Raw genomic sequence first — 13,300 nt, 5'->3', positions numbered from 1 at the left:
CGCCATGTAGGCGTGTTACTTACGCAGTGTAGGCGTCTTAAGTGCACCATGTAGGCGTCTTAGCTTGCGCCATGTAGACGTCTTAAGTGCGCCATGTATGCGTCTTAGATGCGTCCCGATCGACGACATGGTTGCGCCATGTAGGCATTTTACGTGCGCCATGTAGGCGTCTTAGTTGCGCCATGTAGACGTCATAGGTACGTCGCGAGGAACGGCTTAGTTGCGCCATGTAGGCGTCTGAAGTGTGCCACGTAGGCATCTTAAGTGCACCATGTAGGCGTGTTTTGTGCGTCCCCAGGGACGACTAGGTTGCGCCATGTAGGCGTCTTACGTGCGCCATGTAGGCGTCTTAGTTGCGCCATGCAGGCATCTTAAGTGCGCCGTGTACACGATTTGGTTGCGCCATGTAGGCGTCTTACGTGCGCCATGTAGGCGTCTTATTTGCGCCATACAAACATCTTAAGTGCGCCGTGTAGACGTCTTAGCTGCGTCGAGAGGGACGGCTTATTTGCGCCATGTAGGCGTCTTAAGTGTGCCATGTAGGCGTCTTAAGTGCGCCATGTAGGCGTCTTAAGTGCGCCATGTAGGCGTCTTAGGTGTGTCCCGAGGGACGACTTGCTTGCGCCATGTAGGCGTCTTACGTGCGCCATGTAGGCGTCTTAGTTTCGCCATGCAGGCATCTTAATTGCGCCATGTAGGCGACTTGGTTGTGCCATGTACGCATCTTACGTGCGCCATGTACGCGTCTTAGTTGCGCCATCCAGGCGTCTTACGTGCGCCATGTAGACGTCTTAGGTGCGTCGAGAGGGAAGGCTTATTTGCGGCATGTAGACGTCTTAAGTGTGCCATGTAGGCGTCTTAAGTGCGCCATGTAGGTGTCTTAGGTGTGTCCCGATGGACGACTTGGTTGCGCCATGTAGGCGTCTTACGTGCGCCATGTAGGCGTCTTAGTTGCGCCATGTAGGCGTCTTACGTTCGCCATGTAGGCGTCTTAGTTGCGCCATGCAGGTATCTTAAGTAAGCCGTGTAGGCATCTTAAGTGCACCATGTAGGCGTCTTAGCTTGCGCCATGTAGACGTCTTAAGTGCGCCATGTATGCGTCTTAGGTGCGTCCCGATGGACGACATGGTTGCGCCATGTAGGCATTTTACTTGCACCATGTAGGTGTCTTAGTTGCGCCATGTAGACGTCTTAGGTACGTCGCGAGGGACGGCTTAGTTGCGCCATGTAGACGTCTAAAGTGCGCCATGTAGGCGTCTTAAGTGCACCATGTAGGCGTGCTTTGTGTGTCCCGAGGGACGACTAGGTTGCGCCATGTAGGCGTCTTACGTGCGCCATGTAGGCGTCTTAGTTGCGCCATGCAGGCATCTTAAGTGCGCCGTGTACGTGACTTGGTTGCGCCATGTAGACGTCTAAAGTGCGCCATGTAGGCGTCTTAAGTGCACCATGTAGGCGTGTTTTGTGTGTCCCGAGGGACGACTAGGTTGCGCCATGTAGGCGTCTTACGTGCGCCATGTAGGCGTCTTAGTTGCGCCATGCAGGCATCTTAAGTGCGCCGTGTACGTGACTTGGTTGCGCCATGTAGGCGTCTTACGTGCGCCATGTAGGCGTCTTATTTGCACCATGCATGCATCTTAAGTGCGCCGTGTAGACGTCTTAGCTGCGTCGAGAGGGACGGCTTATTTGCGCCATGTAGGCGTCTTAAGTGTGCCATGTAGGCGTCTTAAGTGCGCCATGTAGGCGTCTTAGGTGTGTCCCGAGGGATGACTTGCTTGCGCCATGTAGGCGTCTTACGTCCGCCATGTAGGCGTCTTAGTTTCGCCATGCAGGCATCTTAATTGCGCCGTGTAGGCGACTTGGTTGCGCCATGTACGCGTCTTACGTGTGCCATGTAGGCGTCTTAATTGTGCCATCCAAGCGTTTTACGTGCGCCATGTAGATGTCTTAGGTGCGTCGAGAGGGAAGGCTTATTTGCGCCATGTAGACGTCTTAAGTGTGCCATGTAGGCGTCTTAAGTGCGCCATGTAGGTGTCTTAGGTGTGTCCCGATGGACGACTTGGTTGCGCCATGTAGGCGTCTTACGTGCGCCATGTAGGCGTCTTAGTTGCGCCATGCATGCGTCTTAAATGCGCCGTCTAGTCGACTTGGTTGCGCCATGTAGGCGTCTTACGTGCGCCATGTAGGCGTCTTAGTTGCGTCATGCAGGTATCTTAAGTAAGCCGTGTAGGCGACTTCGTTGCGCCATCTAGGCGTCTTAGTTGCGCCATGTAGGCATCTTAAGTGCACCATGTAGGTGTCTTTTTTGCGTCATGTAGGCGTCTTAAGTTCTCCATGTAGGCGTGTTACTTACGCAGTGTAGGCGTCTTAAGTGCACCATGTAGGCGTCTTAGCTTGCGCCATGTAGACGTCTTAAGTGCGCCATGCATGCGTCTTAGGTGCGTCCCGATGGACGACATGGTTGCGCCATCTAGACGTCTTAGGTACGTCGCGAGGGACGGCTTAGTTGCGCCATGTAGGCGTCTGAAGTGCGCCACATAGGCATGTTAAGTGCACCAAGTAGGCGTGTTTTGTGCGTCCCGAGGGACGACTAGGTTGCACCATGTAGGCGTCTTACGTGCGCCATGTAGGCGTCTTAGTTGCGCCATGCAGGCATCTTAAGTGCGCCGTGTACGCGACTTGGTTGCGCCATGTAGGCGTCTTACGTGCGCCATGTAGGCGTCTTACGTGCGCCATGCAGGCATCTTAAGTGCGCCATGTAGGTGTCTTAGGTGTGTCCCGAGGGACGACTTGGTTGCGCCATGTAGGCGTCTTACGTGCGCCATGTAGGCGTCTTAGTTGTGCCATGCATGCATCTTAAATGCGCCGTCTAGTCGACTTGGTTGCGCCATGTAGGCGTCTTACGTGCGCCATGTAGGCGTCTTAGTTGCGTCATGCAGGTATCTTATGTAAGCCGTGTAGGCGACTTGGTTGCGCCATGTAGGCGTCTTAGTTGCGCCATGTAGGCATCTTAAGTGCGCCATGTAGGTGTCTTTTTTGCGTCATGTAGGCGTCTTAAGTGCTCCATGTAGGCGTGTTACTTACGCAGTGTAGGCGTCTTAAGTGCACCATGTAGGCGTCTTAGCCTGCGCCATGTAGATGTCTTAAGTGCGCCATGTATTCGTCTTAGGTGCGTCCCGATGGACGACATGGTTGCGCCATGTAGGCATTTTACGTGCGCCATGTAGGCGTCTTAGTTGCGCCATGTAGACGTCTTAGGTACGTCGCGAGGGACGGCTTAGTTGCGCCATGTAGACGTCTGAAGTGCGCCATGTAGGCATCTTTAGTGCACCATGTAGGCATGTTTTGTGCGTCCCGAGGGACGGCTAGGTTGCGCCATGTAGGCGTCTTACGTGCGCCATGTAGGCGTCTTAGTTGCGCCATGCAGGCATCTTAAGTGCGCCGTGTACGCGACTTGGTTGCTTCATGTAGGCGTCTTACGTGCGCCATGTAGGCGTCTTATTTGCAACATGCAGGCATCTTAAGTGCGCCGTGTAGACGTCTTAGCTGCGTCGAGAGGGACAGCTTATTTGCGCCATTTAGGCGTCTTAAGTGTGCCATGTAGGCGTCTTAGGTGTGTCCCGAGGGACGACTTGCTTGCACCATGTAGGCGTCTTACGTGCGCCATGTAGGCGTCTTAGTTTCGCCATGCAGGCATCTTAAGTGCGTCGTGTAGGAGACTTGGTTGCGCCATGTAGGCGTCTTAGTTGCGCCATGCAGGTATCTTAAGTAAGCCATGTAGGCGACTTGGTTGCGCCATGTAGGCGTCTTAGTTGCGCCATGTAGGCATCTTAAGTGCGCCATGTAGGTGTCTTTTTTGCGCCATGTAGGCGTCTTAAGTGCGCCATGTAGGCGTGTTACTTACGCAGTGTAGGCGTCTTAAGTGCACCATGTAGGCATCTTAGCTTGCGCCATGTAGACGTCTTAAGTGCGCCATGTATGCGTCTTAGGTGCGTCCCGATGGACGACATGGTTGCGCCATGTAGGCATTTTACGTGCGCCATGTAGGGGTCTTAGTTGCGCCATGTAGACGTCTTAGGTACGTCGCGAGGAACGGCTTAGTTGCACCATGTAGGCGTCTGAAGTGTGCCACGTAGGCGTCTTAAGTGCACCATGTAGGCGTGTTTTGTGCATCCCCAGGGACGACTAGGTTGCGCCATGTAGGCGTCTTAAGTGCGCCATGTAGGCGTCTTAGTTGCGCCATGCAGGCATCTTAAGTGCGCCGTGTACGCGACATGGTTGCGCCATGTAGGCGTCTTACGTGCGCCATGTACGCGTCTTATTTGCGCCATACAAACATCTTAAGTGCGCCGTGTAGACGTCTTAGCTGCGTCGAGAGGGACGGCTTATTTGCGCCATGTAGGCGTCTTAAGTGTGCCATGTAGGCGTCTTAAGTGCGCAATGTAGGCGTCTTAAGTGCGCCATGTAGGCGTCTTAGGTGTGTCCCGAGGGACGACTTGCTTGCGCCATGTAGGCGTCTTACGTGCGCCATGTAGGCGTCTTAGTTTCGCCATGCAGGCATCTTAATTTCGCCGTGTAGGCGACTTGGTTGCGCCATGTACGCGTCTTACGTGCGCCATGTAGGCGTCTTAGTTGCGCCATCCAGGCGTCTTACGTGCGCCATGTAGACGTCTTAGGTGCGTCGAGAGGGAAGGCTTATTTGCGCCATGTAGACATCTTAAGTGTGCCATGTAGGCGTCTTACGTGCGCCATGTAGGCGTCTTAGTTGCGCCATGCATGCGTCTTAAGTGCGCCGTCTAGTCGACTTGGTTGCGCCATGTAGGCGTCTTACGTGCGCCATGTAGGCGTCTTAGTTGCGCCATGCAGGTATCTTAAGTAAGCCGTGTGGGCGTCTTAAGTGCACCATGTAGGCGTCTTAGCTTGCGCCATGTAGACGTCTTAAGTGCGCCATGTATGCGTCTTAGGTGCGTCCCGATGGAGGACATGGTTGCGCCATGTAGGCATTTTACGTGCGCCATGTAGGCGTCTTAGTTACGCCATGTAGACGTCTTAGGTACGTCGCGAGGGACGGCTTAGTTGCGCCATGTAGACGTCTGAAGTGCGCCATGTAGGCATCTTAAGTGCACCATGTAGGCATGTTTTGTGCGTCCCGAGGAACGACTAGGTTGCGCCATGTAGGCGTCTTACGTGCGCCATGTAGGCGTCTTAGTTGCGCCATGCAGGCATCTTAAGTGCGCCGTGTACGCGACTTGGTTGCTCCATGTAGGCGTCTTACGTACGCCATGTAGGCGTCTTATTTGCACCATGCAGGCATCTTAAGTGCGCCGTGTAGACGTCTTAGCTGCGTCGAGAGGGACGGCTTATTTGCGCCATGTAGGCGTCTTAAGTGTGCCATGTAGGCGTCTTAAGTGCGCCATGTAGGCGTCTTAGGTGTGTCCCGAGGGACGACTTGCTTGCCCCATGTAGGCGTCTTACGTGCGCCATGTAGGCGTCTTAGTTTCGCCATGCAGGCATCTTAAGTGCGTCGTGTAGGAGACTTGGTTGCGCCATGTAGGCGTCTTAGTTGCGCCATGCAGGTATCTTAAGTAAGCCATGTAGGCGACTTGGTTGCAACATCTAGGCGTCTTAGTTGCGCCATGTAGGCATCTTAAGTGCGCCATGTAGGTGTCTTTTTTGCGCCATGTAGGCGTCTTAAGTGCGCCATGTAGGCGTGTTACTTACGCAGTGTAGGCGTCTTAAGTGCACCATGTAGGCGTCTTAGCTTGCGCCATGTAGACGTCTTAAGTGCGCCATGTATGCATCTTAGGTGCGTCCCGATGGACGACATGGTTGCGCCATGTAGGCATTTTACGTGCGCCATGTAGGGGTCTTAGTTGCGCCATGTAGACGTCTTAGGTACGTCGCGAGGAACGGCTTAGTTGCGCCATGTAGGCGTCTGAAGTGTGCCACGTAGGCATCTTAAGTGCACCATGTAGGCGTGTTTTGTGCATTCCCAGGGACGACTAGGTTGCGCCATGTAGGCGTTTTACGTGCGCCATGTAGGCGTCTTAGTTGCGCCATGCAGGCATCTTAAGTGCGCCGTGTACGCGACTTGGTTGCGCCATGTAGGCGTCTTACGTGCGCCATGTACGCGTCTTATTTGCGCCATACAAACATCTTAAGCGCGCCGTGTAGACGTGTTAGCTGCGTCGAGAGGGACGGCTTATTTGCGCCATGTAGGCGTCTTAAGTGTGCCATGTAGGCGTCTTAAGTGTGCCATGTAGGCATCTTAGGTGTGTCCCGAGGGACGACTTGCTTGCGCAATGTAGGCGTCTTACGCGCGCCATGTAGGCGTCTTAGTTTCGCCATGCAGGCATCTTAATTTCGCCGTGTAGGCGATTTGGTTGCGCCATGTACGCGTCTTACGTGCGCCATGTAGGCGTCTTAGTTGCGCCATCCAGGCGTCTTACGTGCGCCATGTAGACGTCTTAGGTGCGTCGAGAGGGAAGGCTTATTTGCGCCATGTAGACATCTTAAGTGTGCCATGTAGGCGTCTTACGTGCGCCATGTAGGCGTCTTAGTTGCGCCATGCATGCGTCTTAAGTGCGCCGTCTAGTCGACTTGGTTGCGCCATGTAGGCGTCTTACGTGCGCCATGTAGGCGTCTTAGTTGCGCCATGCAGGTATCTTAAGTAAGCCGTGTGGGCGTCTTAAGTGCACCATGTAGGCGTCTTAGCTTGCGCCATGTAGACGTCTTAAGTGCGTCATGTATGCATCTTAGGTGCGTCCCGATGGAGGACATGGTTGCGCCATGTACGCATTTTACGTGCGCCATGTAGGCGTCTTAGTTGCGCCATGTAGACGTCTTAGGTACGTCGCGAGGGACGGCTTAGTTGCGCCATGTAGACGTCTGAAGTGCGCCATGTAGGCATCTTAAGTGCACCATGTAGGCATGTTTTGTGCGTCCCGAGGGACGACTAGGTTGCGCCATGTAGGCGTCTTACGTGCGCCATGTAGGCGTCTTAGTTGCGCCATGCAGGCATCTTAAGTGCGCCGTGTACGCGACTTGGTTGCTCCATGTAGGCGTCTTACGTGCGCCATGTAGGCGTCTTATTTGCACCATGCAGGCATCTTATTTGCGCCATGCAGGCATCTTAAGTGCGCCGTGTAGACGTCTTAGCTGCGTCGAGAGGGACGGCTTTTTTGCGCCATGTAGGCGTCTTAAGTGTGGCATGTAGGCGTCTTAAGTGCGCCATGTAGGTGTCTTAGGTGTTTCCCGAGGGACGACTTGGTTGCGCCATGTAGGGGTCTTACGTGCGCCATGTACGAGTCTTAGTTGCGCCATGCAGGCATCTTAAGTGCGCCGTGTAGGCGACTTGGTTGCGCCATGTAGGCGTCTTACGTGCGCCATGTAGGCGTCTTAGTTTCGGCATGCAGGCATCTTAATTGCGTCGTGTAGGCGACATGGTTGCGCCATGTTGGCATCTTACGTGCGCCATGTAGGCGTCTTACGTGCGCCATGTAGGCGTCTTAGTTCTGCCATGTAGACGTCTTAGGTGCGTCGAAAGGGACGGCTTATTTGTGCCACGAAGGCGTCTTAAGTGTGCCATGTAGGCGTCTTAAGTGCGCCATGTAGGCGTCTTAGGTGTGTCCCGAGGGACGACTTGCTTGCCCCATGTAGGCGTCTTACGTGCGCCATGTAGGCGTCTTAGTTTCGCCATGCAGGCATCTTAAGTGCGTCGTGTAGGAGACTTGGTTGCGCCATGTAGGCGTCTTAGTTGCGCCATGCAGGTATCTTAAGTAAGCCATGTAGGCGACTTGGTTGCAACATCTAGGCGTCTTAGTTGCGCCATGTAGGCATCTTAAGTGCGCCATGTAGGTGTCTTTTTTGCGCCATGTAGGCGTCTTAAGTGCGCCATGTAGGCGTGTTACTTACGCAGTGTAGGCGTCTTAAGTGCACCATGTAGGCGTCTTAGCTTGCGCCATGTAGACGTCTTAAGTGCGCCATGTATGCATCTTAGGTGCGTCCCGATGGGCGACATGGTTGCGCCATGTAGGCATTTTACGTGCGCCATGTAGGGGTCTTAGTTGCGCCATGTAGACGTCTTAGGTACGTCGCGAGGAACGGCTTAGTTGCGCCATGTAGGTGTCTGAAGTGTGCCACGTAGGCATCTTAAGTGCACCATGTAGGCGTGTTTTGTGCATTCCCAGGGACGACTAGGTTGCGCCATGTAGGCGTTTTACGTGCGCCATGTAGGCGTCTTAGTTGCGCCATGCAGGCATCTTAAGTGCGCCGTGTACGCGACTTGGTTGCGCCATGTAGGCGTCTTACGTGCGCCATGTACGCGTCTTATTTGCGCCATACAAACATCTTAAGCGCGCCGTGTAGACGTGTTAGCTGCGTCGAGAGGGACGGCTTATTTGCGCCATGTAGGCGTCTTAAGTGTGCCATGTAGGCGTCTTAAGTGTGCCATGTAGGCATCTTAGGTGTGTCCCGAGGGACGACTTGCTTGCGCAATGTAGGCGTCTTACGCGCGCCATGTAGGCGTCTTAGTTTCGCCATGCAGGCATCTTAATTTCGCCGTGTAGGCGATTTGGTTGCGCCATGTACGCGTCTTACGTGCGCCATGTAGGCGTCTTAGTTGCGCCATCCAGGCGTCTTACGTGCGCCATGTAGACGTCTTAGGTGCGTCGAGAGGGAAGGCTTATTTGCGCCATGTAGACATCTTAAGTGTGCCATGTAGGCGTCTTACGTGCGCCATGTAGGCGTCTTAGTTGCGCCATGCATGCGTCTTAAGTGCGCCGTCTAGTCGACTTGGTTGCGCCATGTAGGCGTCTTACGTGCGCCATGTAGGCGTCTTAGTTGCGCCATGCAGGTATCTTAAGTAAGCCGTGTGGGCGTCTTAAGTGCACCATGTAGGCGTCTTAGCTTGCGCCATGTAGACGTCTTAAGTGCGTCATGTATGCATCTTAGGTGCGTCCCGATGGAGGACATGGTTGCGCCATGTACGCATTTTACGTGCGCCATGTAGGCGTCTTAGTTGCGCCATGTAGACGTCTTAGGTACGTCGCGAGGGACGGCTTAGTTGCGCCATGTAGACGTCTGAAGTGCGCCATGTAGGCATCTTAAGTGCACCATGTAGGCATGTTTTGTGCGTCCCGAGGGACGACTAGGTTGCGCCATGTAGGCGTCTTACGTGCGCCATGTAGGCGTCTTAGTTGCGCCATGCAGGCATCTTAAGTGCGCCGTGTACGCGACTTGGTTGCTCCATGTAGGCGTCTTACGTGCGCCATGTAGGCGTCTTATTTGCACCATGCAGGCATCTTATTTGCGCCATGCAGGCATCTTAAGTGCGCCGTGTAGACGTCTTAGCTGCGTCGAGAGGGACGGCTTTTTTGCGCCATGTAGGCGTCTTAAGTGTGGCATGTAGGCGTCTTAAGTGCGCCATGTAGGTGTCTTAGGTGTTTCCCGAGGGACGACTTGGTTGCGCCATGTAGGGGTCTTACGTGCGCCATGTACGAGTCTTAGTTGCGCCATGCAGGCATCTTAAGTGCGCCGTGTAGGCGACTTGGTTGCGCCATGTAGGCGTCTTACGTGCGCCATGTAGGCGTCTTAGTTTCGGCATGCAGGCATCTTAATTGCGTCGTGTAGGCGACATGGTTGCGCCATGTTGGCGTCTTACGTGCGCCATGTAGGCGTCTTACGTGCGCCATGTAGGCGTCTTAGTTCTGCCATGTAGACGTCTTAGGTGCGTCGAAAGGGACGGCTTATTTGTGCCACGAAGGCGTCTTAAGTGTGCCATGTAGGCGTCTTAAGTGCGCCATGTAGGTGTCTTAGGTGTGTCCCGAGGGACGACTTGGTTGCGCCATGTAGGCGTCTTACGTGCGCCATGTAGGCGTCTTAGTTGCGCCATGCAGGCATCTTAAGTGCGCCGTGTAGGAGACTTGGTTGCGCTATGTAGGCGTCTTACGTGCGCCATGTAGGCGTCTTAGTTTCGCCATGCAGGCATCTTAAGTTCGTCGTGTAGGCGACTTGGTTGCGCCATGTAGGCGTCTTACGTGCGCCATGTAGGCATCTTACGTGCGCCATATAGGCGTCTTAGTTGCGCCATGTAGACGTCTTAGGTGCGTCGAGAGGAACGGCTTATTTGCGCCATGTAGGCGTCTTAAGTGTGCCATGTAGGCATCTTAAGTACGCCATGTAGGCGTCTTAGGTGTGTCCCGAAGGACGACTTGGTTGCGCCATGTAGGCGTCTTACGTGCGCCATGTAGGCGTCTTAGTTGCGACATGCATGCGTCTTAAGTGCGCCGTCTGGTCGACTTGGTTGCGCCATGTAGGCGTCTTACGTGCGCCATGTAGGCGTCTTAGTTGCGCAATGCAGGTATCTTAAGTAAGCCGTGTAGGCGTCTTAAGTGCACCATGTAGGCGTCTTAGGTTGCGCCATGTAGACGTCTTAAGTGCGCCATGTATGCGTCTTAGGTGCGTCCCGATGGACGACATGGTTGCGCCATGTAGGCATTTTACGGGCGCCATGTAGGCGTCTTAGTTGCGCCATGTAGACGTCTTAGGTTCGTCGCGAGGGACGGCTTAGTTGCGCCATGTAGACGTCTGAAGTGCGCCATGTAGGCATATTAAGTGCACCATGTAGGCATTTTTTGTGCGTCCCGAGGGACGACTAGGTTGCTCCATGTAGGCGTCTAACGTGCGCCATGTAGGCGTCTTAGTTGCGCGATGCAGGCATCTTAAGTGCGCCGTGTACGCGACTTGGTTGCGCCATGTAGGCGTCTTACGTGCGCCATGTAGGAGTCTTATTTGCGCCATGCAGGCATCTTAAGTGCGCCGTGTAAACGTCTTAGCTGCGTCGAGAGGGACGGCTTATTTACGCCATGTAGGCGTTTTAAGTGTGCCATGTAGGCGTCTTAAGTGCGCCATGTAGGCGTCTTAGGTGTGTCCCGAGGGTTGACTACGTTGCGCCATGTAGGCGTCTTACGTGCGCCATGTAGGCGTCTTAGTATCGCCATGCAGGCATCTTAATTGTGCCGTGTAGGCGACTTGGTTGCGCCATGTAGGCGTCTTAGTTGCGCCATGTAGGCATCTTAAGTGCGCCATGTAGGTGTCGTTTTTGCGCCATGTAGGCGTCTTAAGTGCGCCATGTAGACGTGTTACTTACGCAGTGTAGGCGTCTTAAGTGCACCATGTAGGCGTCTTAGCTTGCGCCATGTAGACGTCTTAAGTGCGCCATGTATGCGTCTTACGTGCGTCCCGATGGACGACATAGTTGCGCCATGTAGGCATTTTATGTGCGCCATGTAGGCGTCTTAGTTGCGCCATGTAGACGACTTAGGTACGTCGCGAGGGACGGCTTAGTTGCGCCATGTAGACGTCTGAAGTGCGCCATGTAGGCATATCAAGTGCACCATGTAGGCATTTTTTGTGCGTCCCGAGGGACGACTAGGTTGCTCCATGTAGGCGTCTAACGTGCGCCATGTAGGCGTCGTAGTTGCGCCATGCAGGCATCTTAAGTGCGCCGTGTACGCGACTTCGTTGCGCCATGTAGGCGTCTTACGTGCGCCATGTAGGAGTCTTATTTGCGCCATGCAGGCATCTTAAGTGCGCCATGTAGACGTCTTAGCTGCGTCGAGAGGGACGGCTTATTTATTCCATGTAGGCGTCTTAAGTGTGCCATGTAGGCGGCTTAAGTGCGCCATGTAGGCGTCTTAGGTGTGTCCCGAGGGTTGACTATGTTGCACCATGTAGGCGTCTTACGTGCGCCATGTAGGCGTCTTAGTTCTGCCATGTAGACGTCTTAGGTGCGTCGAAAGGGACGGCTTATTTGTGCCACGAAGGCGTCTTAAGTGTGCCATGTAGGCGTCTTAAGTGCGCCATGTAGGTGTCTTAGGTGTGTCCCGAGGGACGACTTGGTTGCGCCATGTAGGCGTCTTACGTGCGCCATGTAGGCGTCTTAGTTGCGCCATGCAGGCATCTTAAGTGCGCCGTGTAGGAGACTTGGTTGCGCTATGTAGGCGTCTTACGTGCGCCATGTAGGCGTCTTAGTTTCGCCATGCAGGCATCTTAAGTGCGTCGTGTAGGCGACTTGGTTGCGCCATGTAGGCGTCTTACGTGCGCCATGTAGGCATCTTACGTGCGCCATATAGGCGTCTTAGTTGCGCCATGTAGACGTCTTAGGTGCGTCGAGAGGAACGGCTTATTTGCGCCATGTAGGCGTCTTAAGTGTGCCATGTAGGCATCTTAAGTACGCCATGTAGGCGTCTTAGGTGTGTCCCGAAGGACGACTTGGTTGCGCCATGTAGGCGTCTTACGTGCGCCATGTAGGCGTCTTAGTTGCGACATGCATGCGTCTTAAGTGCGCCGTCTGGTCGACTTGGTTGCGCCATGTAGGCGTCTTACGTGCGCCATGTAGGCTTCTTAGTTGCGCAATGCAGGTATCTTAAGTAAGCCGTGTAGGCGTCTTAAGTGCACCATGTAGGCGTCTTAGGTTGCGCCATGTAGACGTCTTAAGTGCGCCATGTATGCGTCTTATGTGCATCCCGATGGACGACATGGTTGCGCCATGTAGGCATTTTACGGGCGCCATGTAGGCGTCTTAGTTGCGCCATGTAGACGTCTTAGGTTCGTCGCGAGGGACGGCTTAGTTGTGCCATGTAGACGTCTGAAGTGCGCCATGTAGGCATATTAAGTGCACCATGTAGGCATTTTTTGTGCGTCCCGAGGGACGACTAGGTTGCTCCATGTAGGCGTCTAACGTGCGCCATGTAGGCGTCTTAGTTGCGCGATGCAGGCATCTTAAGTGCGCCGTGTACGCGACTTGGTTGCGCCATGTAGGCGTCTTACGTGCGCCATGTAGGAGTCTTATTTGCGCCATGCAGGCATCTTAAGTGCGCCGTGTAAACGTCTTAGCTGCGTCGAGAGGGACGGCTTATTTACGCCATGTAGGCGTTTTAAGTGTGCCATGTAGGCGTCTTAAGTGCGCCATGTAGGCGTCTTAGGTGTGTCCCGAGGGTTGACTACGTTGCGCCATGTAGGCGTCTTACGTGCGCCATGTAGGCGTCTTAGTATCGCCATGCAGGCATCTTAATTGTGCCGTGTAGGCGACTTGGTTGCGCCATGTAGGCGTCTTAGTTGCGCCATGTAGGCATCTTAAGTGCGCCATGTAGGTGTCGTTTTTGCGCCATGTAGGCGTCTTAAGTGCGCCATGTAGACGTGTTACTTCCGCAGTGTAGGCGTCTTAAGTGCACCATGTAGGCGTCTTAGCTTGCGCCATGTAGACGTCTTAAGTGCGCCATGTATGCGTCATACGTGCGTC

This window comes from Urtica dioica, chromosome 7 (assembly GCF_054948205.1).
Source record: "Urtica dioica subsp. dioica isolate 48M chromosome 7, U.dioica_male_clone48M_v1_H2, whole genome shotgun sequence".
NCBI classification, from domain to species: Eukaryota; Viridiplantae; Streptophyta; class Magnoliopsida; order Rosales; family Urticaceae; genus Urtica; species Urtica dioica.
Note: the sequence above shows the minus strand (reverse complement) of the source record.